Source organism: Poecilia formosa, unplaced genomic scaffold (genome assembly GCF_000485575.1).
Source record: "Poecilia formosa unplaced genomic scaffold, Poecilia_formosa-5.1.2 Scaffold14, whole genome shotgun sequence".
NCBI classification, from domain to species: domain Eukaryota; kingdom Metazoa; phylum Chordata; class Actinopteri; order Cyprinodontiformes; family Poeciliidae; genus Poecilia; species Poecilia formosa.
The window spans coordinates 3,173,134-3,185,995 of record NW_006799953.1 but is presented as its reverse complement, the minus strand read 5'-3'; the positions used below and the strand labels follow the sequence as shown (position 1 = coordinate 3,185,995).

Genomic DNA, 12,862 nt, shown 5'->3' with positions numbered 1-12,862 from the left:
ACAGGAATTCGGCGAGGTTTCTGCAGAGGGTTGTTAATTAAAGGTGCACATTGCAGTTGGAATCTATTATTTCACAACGACTGAGACCATTTCATCGCTGCGATGACGGAGATTGGACGTCCTTCAAAGGAATTCAAAGGCAAATGACTGAAAATTGCCAAGTCCTGAAAAACACCAGGCGTATTTTTAAAGGTGAAGAAACAGATTAAAAACAACAATTTAATGCAAGCGTGCAATTTTCCTGCATAACTAATCAAAGATGAAGGTTTGTAAAATTCTTAGCTGTACCAAAGAAAATCAATCTGTTCTCAAGACTGAAAGTGTTATAGGTAAGTTACAGCGAAATGCAAGAGTTTCATAAGAATGACTTGATAGCTCTGGACCTGCAATATTTTCACATCTTACATTGCGCTTAGTGATTATTCTGACATTTTACTTCAGTGGTTTCAATATCCGACGTCTCTGCTGAGGATAATGTACGTCTTCGATATTTTTTGCTTGGAATAAATTGCTTACATCTCTCACAAGTGGAGTTACACCAAGGTTTTACTTTGTGTACTCTTCAACACAAGAGATTCTGAGTTTTATACCTGTCCAAAATTTTAGGGACGTTTGAGGGTCCTTTCAGGTGCCCCCCATCCTTGAGTGGTATAAATAAATACATTGTATGCAGCAAAAGTTCAGTTTTACACTGCTATGCTTTCTGACATAAACACAATTATTAAACAGACATTGATCAGAATGCACACTTTTGTATAATTATTATTAGGTATCGACATTATTCACCCTTAAGATTCATTTTGTTTAAAGCCTCTGACATAAATCAGATGATGGCTTATAGATGATGCTCATACTGTTTTATTTTTAACTTTACATTTTCACATTCCTAAAACGAGTGATGTGTTCTTGTTGTACACTGTAATTACATTTGATACGTGTAAACAAAACAAGAATATTCCTTTAAGTCAAGATTTAATGCCAAGACACCTTCAATTTTTAACTAGTATCGTTTAACCAATGTAGATTATTTTTTTTTACCTTATGCTGTGACTGAATTGAGCTCAAAAATATTTAATGAACTGTAAGCATGAATTAGTCATGTTTTAACTTAAATTAATTGAGCTCACAACTACTTCTTAATATAGATAATATTGCAAAAAACAGGAATGAATGTGCTGATCATGTCACATTGTCAAACATGGTTGTAGAACATTTTCCTTCGAGACTTGATCCAACAAATGGATGCTGACCATCAAGATGCACTTTCTATTAGTTTAAAAAAAAAAAAAAAAAAAAGGCTTCCATGTAACCTGTAGGTAGGATAATATGTCTCAGGATGTCACAAAACAGCATGTTTTGAAATTATTTGTTAAGCTGACAGCATCTGGAGAAGATGGGGGTGAGGAGGGGAAGGTGATAGAGTGACCATTCATCCTGTCTGGCATTTGTTATTTCAGAAACACTTCAAGGTCCTCGATTACCTCTGTGTAGCCTCCATCACTCCCTCCTTCAAGATGCACCGCGTGCTTCTTCAACAAGATATATGAAAAAGTCGAGGCATCTCAGAACCCTTACTTTTTCCGTCAAGAGGCCAATTCCTGCTCGGCGCCTTTCGCTACAATTACCATACACCGGTGAGGTAATGGCATGTCAAAATATTTCTTTAAGGTGAGATGCATGCTCGTGTCTGCAAATAAATTCATTCAGCACCATAAACACCACGAATGTAAGAAAAAAAAAATAGTAGAAAAAGATAACAGGAGCTGTAGTCCAGATGTTTTGATCAAAACATGAGAATTTTTTTTTCCTCCCTCTGCTGCAAATTAAATAGTAATGACTTTCACCGTGAAATTATTTCAATAACTGTGTTGTATAACTATTGAAGCGTGGGAGTGAAGTCATAGGTTCGTGGTGTCATAGATAGGAAAAAAAAAACACGTGATGATGTTGATAAAAGCACCAAATGTAACAAGCGTGTCAGCGCGCGGCAAAATACTGTTGATAAGCTTTGTAGCTTAGAGTAGAAAAATGTCCTTTACATCTTGGCAGGGTTCAGTCAGCCTGTCACGTCAGTGATGAATACGTGTGTGTGTGTGTGTGTGAGAGAGAGAGAGAGGAAGCAAAGATAGGCTTTGAGCGAGGAGCAGGATTTAGTAAGGAGAAACAGGAGACATCAAACTCTGCGTTGGGAAAGTAAAATTGATTTTCAAGTCTTTTCTTCTGAATCGTCTTTGCACGAACAATACACTTTCTTAATTATTACCAGACACGTGTTTAAGAAGAACAATGGCATCAGATATGAAATTCAATTGTGACTCGGAGGGGGGGAAAAAAAAAAAAAATTAGAACGATTGGGGTGGAATTCAGGACCCCCTCCCCACCCACCCTTTTTTTTTTCCTCCATTAGAGCAATTGCTAATACCTTTTTGAACAGAACAACATAACTTCCCTGTCATCTTAGTTGTCAGTTTGAGTCTGAGAGCAGAGCGGTGATTGCAGGCTGTGGCTTTTTAGAGGTAGACAGCACCTTTCTGACTGAGAGTGGAGGGAAAAAAAAAAAAGCCATTGAATTGAAAGGAAAGTGAGGTGAACAGTGGGCAAAGATGAAAGCTGGAGCGAAAGCGGCAAGACGTGCATTTCAGTGACTCAGGGTCTGCAGGATGTCGCTGTCAACCCCCACATTCCGCACAATGGATGCTGCGTGCGCGTCGATGCAGCGGCACATCCGCTGTCATGTACAGCCACCCGCCTTTCGTGTGCACTTAGCTTCTCATTAGGGGCCTGTGTGACATTAGGCGACAACCTGCGACCATCTAGCTGCGGCGTGTGTCTCGGTGGGAGGAGGGAGAGGCGGAGGACAGAGGTGGAACTGTTTGTGTGACTCGTTGTCACTTGTCAGGTACCGCGGCCACTAGCCTTGAGATACTTGGCTGTTGTCTGGGAGTGCTTTATCATCATGATAAATGCAGCCTTGGAGCAGTGCACTATCAGCATGCTCAGAGGCATGAGACGCACTCTGACTAATGAAAAGAGAAGGTCAAGGAGAGGGGGTGGAGGGGAAGAGGAGAGTCGGCGAACAGAGTTGTGGACGTGGGGCAACATGTCACCAAATTTGTAAAATGTCTGAGTGTGCAGGAGGGGTGAAACACTGACTTTTCACTAAAGCAGAGCCTTGCTGAGGTATTTAGGGACAATTTTCCTCCCCATTTTGTCATTTTACATCCATAAACTTCGCTGTACTTTTATGGGATTTTATGGGACATAAAATGGATTTATGCTTTCTAAAAAAAATGTTCAGCCCCCGTTAGTGAAACACGTTTTGCTGCATTTATAGCCAGAGATGTTTTAAGGTGTGTTTCCACTAGTTTTAGACATTTGGAGGCTGGCATTTTTGCTCTTTGCAACTTAACAATAGCTCAGACTACTTAAACGAGCGTCTGCAAACTGTAATTTTGAAGTATGGCCGCAGAAGTTCGTTGGGATTATCAATCTAGGACATTTTAAGACACAAAAAGCTTTGGTTTTACACCAAAGGGGTCAGGCCTGCAGGGTATTGCAATAACATCTCATTCAAGACCCTTAAACTACCCTTTCTGTGGTTACATTTAATGGAGGCCTCAGAAAGAAGAAGGGAATGCTGGGTAATCTAGCTTGAATCAGCAGAATCACAGTAAATCAGATTAACTGAATTTTTGTTTGTTGTTTCACTTTTTTTTTTGCTACTCCAAATCATTGATTTTGGAGTAGCGAAGAAAATTGCTAAGAAGGAAGGAAAAATTTTCTTACTTGCAGAGATTATTTAAATAAAAATCAAGATTTGTCCATGAATGCCCAAGTTGTTACTTTTAGTCCACCATCAGTTTGAGGCTTTGAATACAGAATCAACATGAAGAGCCATCAGGTTCGGCTTGACACGTCTCTCTTCGCAGTGGAGGATGTGGTTGTTTACAGCACGGCCGTTATTTCTAATAAGCTTCTTAGTGTTGAACTGACGCATTATGTCACCGACAAACGTTGGCGATTGGGTCAAAATTCAGACTTCAAGAGAGTCCACGCCTCAGACAGACAATCATTTCTCAACAGCCAAAGGTCCAGGCCCATCCGTACGAAGCCAAGTGTAGAACAAGGGACTGGTTTTTACCAGGCTACCTCTGCATGTTTGTGAGTGACGGTTTTGTTGGTAGAGGAGGCTTCACCTTGAGCTTTTTGTAGCCTCTTAAAATTTTTTTAACAAGACTTTCCTGTGTTCAGCTCCCGCTATCCTCAAATTAACCGTAACCATCTCCTTTGTCCTTGCTAAAGGAAAGCATCCCCACCGCATGAAGCTGCCACCGTCATGTTTCACAGAGGAAAGAACGTTGCCTAAGGTCACGTGCTACGTAATAATTAGCAGTTGGGCCAAAAAGTAGAATTTTTGAATTTTAGAATTTACCCAGTAGGTAACTTGTGAAGGTGACTTGTTGCCCTGGGTTTTACTTGGAGCTTTTTGATTAAAGGAGGTCAAATACAAATGCAGAGGCAGACTTTTTAGATTTTAATTTCTAATAGAAAAAAAAAGAAAAAAGTGCCGCCTTCCTTCCACATCACAGTCATGCACTGCTTTCTGCTGATGTATAACAGAAAAGTCCCAAAGAGCACACTGAAGTTAGCTGCTTCAATGTGACAAATTGTGAAAAAGTTCAAAGTGGAAGGTACGGCATGCACAGAGAAGCTCGTTGTGCTTCTCTGTGTGTTGTTTTGACAATTAATGCCCTCATTTTTTTTTTTTAAAAAAAAGAAAAGAACCCATTATTGTATCACACCTATGCACAAAAACCCACATCCTGACATATGCCTCCACGGCAGCAAAACAGAGCACCGTTATCAGGGCAAAAAAAAAAAAAAAGAGTTTCTCCCTGCAGCAATAATTTCCTGCTTCACCCTTTCAAAACATTCACTGCACCATATCGGCACCACTATGCCTCTAATTACATTTGACAAGAGGGGTTACATTAATTTTCTTGTAACCATGTTACCAAAGACGCCGTCCCCCCTCTCTATCTTGAGTGTTATTGCAGCAGGTGTGAGGAATTTCTAGTGCAGTGTTAATTCTGGAGTCATCAAAGTGACAGCACTGAGCTTGGGAATCCTTTCAGGCTCATTACCATAGTCTGCTGAATCTATTGGCACGGCCCCGCATGACTGGGCAGACGCTGCTTCGGGGCCGGTCGTCCGATGGAAGCAATAATCAGGAGGGTTAACAGATGCAGCTCCGTCTTCCAGGGTGTGGGGAGGAGGGCACATTCCCGCCATTTCCCGCTTGTTGAGACTGAGGCAGAGCAGGAGAATCACCCATGCTGCTTCCACACAGTTCGTTATTGAAAGAAAATTAGAATGTTTTCTCACCTGGGATGGATTTGACTTGAGGATGTAGTTGGAGAGATTCATTTTTTGAGGTCAGAAGTCGGATGGAGCTCGATTTAACCGTTTCCCCCCCAACGAGCTGCTGAAAATGGATGTGTACAGAATGCCTGGGAAAAAAAAAAGAGGAAAAAAAAAACTGTCTGTTGTAAAGCGGAAAGGCTCAGAGGGATCTCTTTTCCAATACATGGTAATGAGGAATGTGCAATTAACTGGGCTCTGCGAGCAGGAGGTGCACAACAAGGAGCGGGTTGGGGGGTGGGGGGGAGATGAGGGAAGACAGCCCACAATGCTACAAACTACACTGAACTATTTTTTTTTTTTTACATGGCTGCCATGAGCTGATGAAGAAGAAACATCATATTTCTCTGGAAATTGGGTCATAACAAAGAAAGAACCGGGAAATAGTTGATAAAAGTAGTAGACAGGAAAAAAAACAAAAATCTAAAATTAAAAATAAACTGGAGACAATGCGCAAACATTAGATTCTCAAAGGATTTGGTCGATTCCTGTTAAACTGCTAATATATTCAGCTTCCCGTCACTGCAGAAAAAACACACTAAGCATTGCTAATCAACCAAAGAGGCTGCATTAGATGTATGGAATATACAATGAAGAAGTCCCTTATAGGAGTGTGGTTTTATATATATATATATATATATATATATTTAATCTAATTATTGGAAGTTTCTGCAATAACATTGTTAACTTGACTAAATATTTCTCAGTTAAAGTGGCAGTATGTATTTAAATGCAGTTTTGATTGTAATTAGAAGTCTTTCCATCACCGTGTCATTTTTAATACTTTTATATTTTCCTAATATTTATTCAGCGTGTATAAGAAGCAAGCTTTTCCACGGGCATTGTCATCGGAAATATGCAGCATGTAAGTAGGAAATTAGATTCTTTCCTCTTTGGGTAAAGTCATTATCATTTGCATGTCAAGTTTTCAAAAGTCGGAAATTGTCCACCAATTTTTTTTTTTTTTTTTTTTATGTAATCGCAAAATAGATTTCATTTGAAGACATTTTGTTTTCCATGTTGATGCAAAAACAAGCCTTGCATCCAGGTTGCATCCTGGAGAGGTCACCAGTCCATCACAGAGAAGCACAGTCACACTAATTTACCATTACAAATTACTCTGAAAGGGAATATTTTGTGGGAGGAAGCCACACCCAGAGAAAACCCACGAATGCTAGTGAAGATGTTAACTTTGTGCCAAAATTTAACCTGAGGTCCTTTTTGCTTCAAAGCAGCAGTGTTAACAACTGTGCCACACTGCGCATATTTTAGTGTTCTTATTTAATGAGAAGAGACAATGGATGTTATTTCTGTTGTTTCATTTTGCCATCTATACTTTTTCTTTCTTTCCGTCGACCAGAGTGTTTTAGGAACTTTAATTTGTCACAGTTTCCTGTTTCTGAAACACAATATGGCTCGACACAACTCCTCATTTCTATAAGAGACTGTGAGGATTTGAATTTTTTGTGTGTGTTTTCTAGGTTTTGTTTCCCTGAGTCTCTGTGGTGTCCTGTCACTTCCCCCTTGATTGCTTCCCAGGTGTGTCTTGTTCCCTAATTACCCTCCTTGTGTATTTAAGTCCACCTGTCCTTTGTCTCTTGTCGGGCACTCGTCTAATGTCGTCCATCATAGTTCTCTGTGCCAGTCTGTTAAGTCGTGGACCTTTTGCCTTCCGTTCTTCCCCATGCTGCCTGCATGTTTGGATTTTGTTTTTTGTGGATTTTTCATTAAAACCATCATTTTTTCATCTCTACCTGGGTCATCAGTGTTCTCTCTCACCACTATCACCTCCACTTCATGACAGACACTTTTTAAAAAAGTTGAAGACGACAACGGATCCACGAGAAGAAGAAGGAACACAAGCATATTAATTGTCATCAAATATTGGCATCATATAAGGAAGTGGCTTCTTTGCGAGTTGATTTTCTACATCTAGTATTGTGCTGCTCAAAGTGGCAGCATGTTGGCGTAACTGTCACATTAGTTCTGATTTTGTAGACTTTAGCTCATAATGTCAGTTGTGTTGCTTATTTGAACAATTATTCCCTCTGGTTTTGGATATCTTAGTTTTTTTTTTTTTTTTTTGGTCAGTTGCTATGATGAATAACTGCTCCAACAAGACATTGTGTTTTTTTGCAACTGGAAACATCTCATTAGCATCTCAAAAGCTCCAGTAACACCTGAACTACAACCCCAATTGTAGGGGACTTAAAAAGGAGACTTTGTGCATGTAGAGCAGGACCAAACAGCAGAGAGAGAAGGAAGAAGTTCAAACCAGCTCTTCCGTTGAGACCGCAATGTCTCTCTCTCCCCCAGCTTCCTAACCATACGACCAGGCCGACATTTGAAAAGGAGCAGCAAAATCAAATGAGGTGGATTAGCAGTGCTTGGCAACAACGGCCTTGACATCCAGGACATATTGTTGTGGAATATAGTCTCTTCTCCCTGAGATTTGAGAATTTAGTGCATCATGTCAGTCATAAGACAGATATGTCAACAATCATCAGTCAGAGGCTTCGTTGGAGCCGTTGCGAGACTGACTGCTCCAGATCCTTTCTACTTCACTATCCACAACTAGTCTTTGAAGATACTTGGGTGACATGAGTTACAATAACACTTCATTTCCCCTTGGGACGAATAAAGTATATTTGAATTGAACTAAGTTGGACACACACAAGAACGCCCACAAAAACTCAGCCCCGAAACTAAACCTACTAATATTTACAGTCAAAGCAGGTAAAAAGTCGGGGTGTGTCATATTGGTAATGCAGATTGATAGAGAGGAAAATATTTGAAAAAAAAAAATTTAAATGCATGTGATAAAATAAATTAATTTGAAAAATATATTTTTATTCTGGTGACTGTTTATAAAGAAGTAAAAAAAAACAACCTTTTTTTGAGTTTTCATATTTGTTTGGGCAAATCCAACATATATATATATATAAAATATGCTGTGATATCATTTTTGGCAATATCACCCACTCACTTCTATTAAAAAGTAAAGAAAACTGGCACTGAGACAAATAAGTGCAATAAGTCACATAGGAGCTAGAGCATGTTAATTCATTATATTATAATATTTCACAAATATTTCATCAAGTTTTTTTTTTCATGCAATTAATCTACTAAAAACAGATTAAAAAGTCAGTTAGAATGATGACTATGATGGACACGACTGCCACTTTCATCAACAAACAAAACAGGCCTAAAATACTGCAGGGAGACGAAACTCAATCAGATCCAATTAAAGTCGTGTGAAACGGTGAGACTACAGTTTTCTATAACTAATTCCGTCCCATTCTTGGACGTCTTCTAGGTGAATGAAATGATTTCCCTTCAAGTCGTAAAAGGACCTCAGAAGTCGTCCCTTTGAAGTCATGTTGAATAAAGTCAGAGGAAATTTAGTGGAGTAAAATGTAATGAGGAAAAGCTGACTAAAATTAGATTAAAACCAAAAAATCTCTACAGATATAGGAATGTGACAGAAACCAAATTACGTTTTGGTCAAACGGCTGTGACTGAAATGAAATACAAATGTGCTGTCAGAATTAGCACAGGTTCTAGTAATCTCCACTTTAAATTACTGTCTTTCTGCCACCTCTGGGGAGGTGACCTGCACAGGCTATGAGGCCAGTGGATGGTTACATTTTTACAGAAAAGGGTCTTCAAATTGCATTTATCTGGCAATAAATGTACTTGTTTTATTAAACAAAAGTGTTAAAGCTGAGCACTTTTGTGTCGGTAGGAACTGTGAAAGAAGATGCTGTCTGAAATCTGCACAAAATATCTAATATTAATGTCATCCTTTGGCTTTGTGTCTATGCTGGTTTTATTGTTTTATAACTTTAAAAGTATTGCAAATTCTTACCTACTGTAAATGTGTGCTTAGTAAAATTTGGCAAGCTTAATTTGAGCATAAGATAAATTTGTCAAGATTAAGGAACACAAAAAATACACTTTTTTTCCCCTTAATTATTTGCCTTCTCATGCATTTTGCGTTCAGGAATCCGTTTGTCTTTATGGACATGCTGAAAATACTGAAAAGCAAAACTGACACTGATTTAGACTTTAAAATCTTCCCTTTTGTGATTAGATTTGACTGATTGAAGGTGTGGAAGGAAATAATCCAGTTGTTCATATAATTTACAAAGTTTCAAAACAAGAAGAAAAGCAGCTTTCAAAATTGGCCAATCTAGCTGTTCCGATGATGATTTCCTATGAAAAAATAAATAAATAAAAAAAAAAACATCACTCAGAAAATATCCCCCCAAAAAATTCTGAATCAATCATTAAAAAAAAAAGATACAAGGCAAACTTTGTCAAATGTATCTTCTTTGCAATTTTTAAGCTGAAACACACAAAAACACTTTTCCTTTCTTTGTGATTAGACCTAAAGATGTTTTTTTTTTCATAGCAATTATTTATACTTTTCTCAAAAATTACAATTCTTCAGAATCTACTGAATAAACAATCCAAAGAAGAAAACGACAGCGGAAAACCAGTGAGGGGGGAAAAAAAAATATAAAAAAAAATCGTCAACTGGGGAATGAATTGCATCAGTGTGATTGTGTTGCTGCTGCTGCTGCTTCTGCTGCTAACTGTGCTGAATCAGGTATATATTACTTCCCCCTCTGCAAAGTCTGATATTCTTTCCCCCTCAGTTTCAGACTGAATCTCCCCCCCCCAATCTCAGTGGCTGACCAAGCAGACTAATGCAGGAGAAATGGCGCTAAATGATGGCGAACGCCGTACAGATTTGACTCTAATTGTGATTGTTGGCTGAAAGGGGTCACGGTTCAGATCTGTGAATGTAATGCACGATGATTAGCCCTGCATGCTATTGTGTGTAATGTTACTGTGATATTGTTGCTGCCTGTGACATGAGCTGTAATTTGGAGGCTGTAATGCTGCGTGGGCAGACGCTCATTGATAGCATTTGGCGCACAGCCTTGCTTGGGTGAAGCACTTATTAGCAAAGCCAGTCAATCTAAACATCGCAGACAGTGCCCTGAGTCAAAGGGAGTGTGTTTGTTAGCTGAGCATGCTGTATAATAATCAGTACGTCCCGAGCAATCTAATGAACAGCCATCATAAGATGTTTTTTACATAATCCTGCCATCTAAGATTACCTTAATGCTTGTAAAAGCTCGCTGCCGATGTGTGCCTCATTACCTTGGGACATTGGTCATTTCATTTCAAGGGTCTGATTTTCATTAACTGCTCTTCTCCCCACCCACACCCCCATACCCATTAGCAGAATGAAAGCTCGACTGCAACCATCTGGCTGCCAACTAGACCTCAGGGCTGCTTTATGGCTCCATCGAGCTTCACCGAGGAGAAGGTTGCACTATTAGAGATTTTTATTTATTTATTTTTTTCCTTAGTCAGGCCACGGGGAGTTATGGGAGAGATGCAAAGAAGCGATGTCCACATTTGGGAATGCGGGAAGGAAAAGGGAGGATGGGGGAACTGAGATAAATTTAGTTAAAAAAAAGAAAAAAAAGAGAGAGAGAGAGAGAGAACTGGCACAGCAACAGAGGAGAGGCAAAGTGAGACAAAGTCAAATAGAACCTGAGAGAAATGTCAACACAAGGAAGAGAAAAAAAAGAAGGCAGAGAGAGGAAAAAAGGGAAAATAATGTAAAAAAAAAAAAAAGCTACATGTAATGGAAATGACACTCATAATATTTCCGGAATAAGATTTGTGTTTTTTTCCAGGCTGCTGATTCCCAGAGGTGTGACGGAGGGGGGGCAGGAGGAGGGAGGGGGGGAAAAAAAAGAGCTGACGGATGATAACCCATCCTGTGTAGCTTATGGTGGAGTAAAGCAGGTGTACATTTTTATTGCTTCCAATGGACACATTTTATTTTTAGAATTAGTAGAATTGGTTTTGAAACAGCACCTGCTTACACATGCATATTTCAGTTCACTCCTGTGCAGCCGGGCTCTCGCTCTCCTCCGGTGCTTTTATTCGCCAATCCTGCCTTAACCACATTTCTTGCCCCCAAAACGCTTTTCATTTTCACAATGTCTTTGAATGTCTTTTGCAAAACTGCCCACGAATTGCGGGCCGGCCGACTCCAACTTGCTTTGTTTGAGTGCGAGAAACGCAACAGAGAAGCAGTCCTGGGGAGAAATACAAAATACAGTTTGCTTCTCATTTCTCTCCGCAGAAGCAATATTGAAATAGTGCTAATGCTTTGAATTGAGCAGAAGTTACAGGGGTCCCATTATTTTACTGGTTAAACTTTTTTCTAACTTAACAGCACAAGGTGACCTACTTTAGTAGACGTGGTCCAATGACAAACACGCTATATTAATAAGACATCTAATATTCATACTACAGAGGATGAAAACAGATTTCGTCAAGCTCGTTTAACAAATCCCTTATGCATATTTCATTTTCGTCATGCTTCCTAATAAACCAAAGGTTTGTTCCAACATTTGGAGACCAGTAATCCACGCTTCATTTAGTTTTCCAACATGCTCGCACGTAACATGGAGGTCAGAGGTGGACCCACGGCATATAAAAAAAACGACTGACCTTCGGTGCTTGTAGGAGTTTTTTTTTCTCCCCTTGCAGCAGTCTTGACACAGTTCTGCCCACACAAAACCAATAAGCTCATCTTGTTAACGGTTTTTAAAGGAACGGCATTTGATGCGAGATTCGAGCGTTGCGAGAACGGTTTTAGATGATTACATGTTTTAAAAAAAAGAAGAGAGAGAGAAAAACTTTTCTTTCTTCCCCACACTGCTGCATCTCTTGTCGAGCTTTACTCGAAATGTTTTTTTTTTCCTTTTAGAGCCTTATTCTTTTTGAGGCTATGCTCAAAAATTGCAGCGCACACGATATTTGTTTGCCAAACCATCTCGGAAAAAGAATCTTTCTACAAATGTGTTATACAATAGTCATGCGGATAACGCGAGATCAGACTACTAATGTTTGAGGCGGTTCGGGAGCCTTATGTTGTTGAAGGCAGAGCCCTCTCATCTCCGGTCCTAAACACAATATATGGCACCTTGCAAAGGCTTCATATCGTTTTTAAAAAAAAAAAAAAAAAGGTTCAGGTTTTGTCACGCTACAAAAACAAAATTCAATTTGCTTGTATGTAACACAAAGGGCATCATAACTATGAAGTATGTGTAAAATAATACGTGGTTTCCAAACTGAAAACTTTGGTGTGCATTTCTATGCAGCCCACCGCATTCGGACTCTCCTGACTTAAATACAGTTTGGCCAAATGCCTTTAGAGGTCACTCGGTTAGAAAACAGACTCTAACTCCATGAAACCTAAACTCGGTTTATAACTCCATCTGTTCTGTGAAGGCCTCAGAGGTTTTCAAAGAACATTGTTGAACAAATTTCATCATAAAGGCCAAGGAATCGAATGGACAGGTTATTGGGGATAACGTTGCGGAAAAGGAAAAAATATGGCATGTAG

General features: G+C 39.3%; 1 long non-coding RNA gene across 1 annotated transcript; it reads right to left on the bottom strand.

Annotated features, from left to right (window-relative positions):
- Window positions 1-4,527: 4,527 nt before the first annotated feature.
- Window positions 4,528-5,582, bottom strand: LOC107835593 (uncharacterized). Its single transcript, XR_001661398.1, has 2 exons — window positions 5,386-5,582; window positions 4,528-5,298 (listed from the first exon to the last, which is right to left on the bottom strand). It is a non-coding gene; the product is annotated as an uncharacterized LOC107835593 (long non-coding RNA).
- Window positions 5,583-12,862: the final 7,280 nt, after the last annotated feature.